Source organism: Portunus trituberculatus, chromosome 32, assembly GCF_017591435.1.
Source record: "Portunus trituberculatus isolate SZX2019 chromosome 32, ASM1759143v1, whole genome shotgun sequence".
Classification (NCBI taxonomy): Eukaryota; Metazoa; Arthropoda; class Malacostraca; order Decapoda; family Portunidae; genus Portunus; species Portunus trituberculatus.
Genome location: NC_059286.1, coordinates 16,162,004 through 16,164,503, shown reverse-complemented (window position 1 = coordinate 16,164,503; position 2,500 = coordinate 16,162,004).

Sequence of the window (2,500 nt, the reverse complement as noted above, 5' to 3'; positions counted from 1 at the left end):
ACTATTTTTTATTCATTTATTCATATATTTACTCAGAAACTCAAATAAAAAGCACAATTTGATTAAAAAAGAGGAGAAACAAGAAGAGTAAGAATAGGAAAATGGGAAAAGAGAAGGAGAAGAAGAAGAAGAAGAAGAAGAAGAAGAAGAAGAAGAAGAAGAAGAAGAAGAAGAAGAAGAAGAAGAAGAAGAAGAAGAAGAAGAAGAAGAAGAAGAAGAAGAAGAAGAAGAAGAAGAAGAAGAAGAAGAAGAAGAAGAAGAAGAAGAAGAAGAAGAAGAAGAAGAAGAAGAGGAGGAGGAGGAGGATAGGAGAAGGGGAGGGAAAAAAAGCGAATAACAACATAAAAAGAAAACAGAAAAAAAGAGTAGTGAGGGAAGATCGTGAGATGAGAAGTAAGAAATGAAGGGTGAAAGAAGAAGAGGAGGACGATGAAAAAAAAAAAAAAAAAAAGAAACCAGAAGTGCACGTATAATAAGGAATACAAAGGAAGGAACAGACAGCAACAGCCCTACTGGACCTAACGAGGCAGTCTGTGTGCCTATGCTACCACTACAGATTCTACAAGTTAGAGGCTGAAGGACATCAGGGTTCAAGGAAGAAGAAAAGAGGCCACAGGGAGAGAGAAAGTCAAAGATGCGATAGGAAAGATTGAAAGAGAAGTAATACTATCTAGTACAGTAACTAAAAACAAAGAACAAATGGTAGGAGGAGGAGGAGGAGGAGGAGGAGGAGGAGGAGGAGGAGGAGGAGGAGGAGGAGGAGGAGGAGGAGGAGGAAGAGGAAGAAGAGGAGGAGGAGGAAGAAATATAAAAAAAAAAGGATAAAACGAAAGAACGGGCAAATGGAAAACCAAATAGAGACACAAGCAGGTGAATAATGACAGGAAAATAAAGAAAGAATAATAGAAGAGATGAAGATGGGAGTAAATAGAGGAAGATTCCGCGCGCCGCCACACAAAGACAATTCATCTTGCAGGTAAACAAGGCACACCTGGCGAAGGACGAGGAAAAATACACACGGAAAGCGCAGGGAAAAAAGAAAAAGAAAAGTGTATGCTTGGTGATTTTCATTTTGTTTTTTTATCAATGCTATCTTTTTATGGTTATCTTTTCTTTGTACACTTATAAAAAAAATGTACTGTCTGATTTCTTGTCTTATTTTCTTATTTTTTTCTGCTTTATTTCTTTTCTATACTGCTTTGTTTCTTTACACTCCATCTTTTTTTCGTTTCTTTACTGTTTTCTTTCAATATACTTCCTTTCGCTGCTTTCCTGTTATAACAATAATACTACACGAATAGGTGAGTGTTTTCTGTTATCATTTCTTTATAGAGGGATTTCAATGTAAAAATAATATATATTCATGATTTTTTCTGTTAGTCTGTGTTTTGATTTCAATAACTCCAAAACAACGTGAAAGAAAATAAATATAAAAATTACTATCTATCTATCCGTACGCACGTTATAGAGGATCTTTTATGTGTCATATTTACTCTACGCAAAATCTAAAGAAATAAAAAATAAAGAAAAAAATAAAATAAGAATACCTTTAATACTACATTCATTACTTCTATTTTTTGGCATATTTTAAAATCTATCATAGTAAGTAAAAAAAAAAAGTAATATTAATGAATATATGAATTTTCTTTATTTCCCATTACATTAAACATCTTTATTATTTTTCATTAAATATTTCAACAACAAATATCTTATTCAACATAAATATCCAAAGAAATACTATAGTAATATTAAGAAGACACAAATTTTCAGATATTTCTTTCCTTTAGTACTGTTTCCATGATTATTACTTATCTTGTTCAATGAAAAAAGAAAAAGAAAACGCAGATAACAACAATCACAAATTTTCACTAATTTTCTTTTACTATCTTCAACAATAAATTTCTCTCTTATTCAACATAAAAGGAGAAACACAATTAAAAACAAACGTCTAACATAAATTTTCATTATTTTTACTTAAATTTCATACTGTCTTCATTATTCCTATTCATTCCAGCAACAAACTTCTCTTATTCAACACAAAAGTCAGAAAAATACTAAAAATATTAACCAAGCCATCACTTTTCTTCTTTGTCTTCTTCTTGAGGCTTCATTCCTTCCCTTATTTTTTAATTACTCCCGAGGGAAAAGTTTTCTTCTTAAGTCTCCATCCCTAACTCCTTACTGTCTCTCCCCTCCCGTCTCCCCTCTCCCTCCTTTCCTCCATTTACTCTCCAAGTCTCTGAGCCTCTAGATAATGCACGCAAGCCCACACACACACACACACACACACACACACACACACACACACACACACACACACACACACACACACACACCGCGTAGTGTAGTGGTTAGCACGCTCGACTCACAATCGAGAGGGCCGGGTTCGAATCCTGGCGCGAAGAGGCAAATGGGAAAGCCTCTTAATGCGCAGCCCCTGTTCACCTAGCAGTAAATAGGTACAGGATGTAACTCGAGGGGTTGTGGCCTCGCTTTCCCG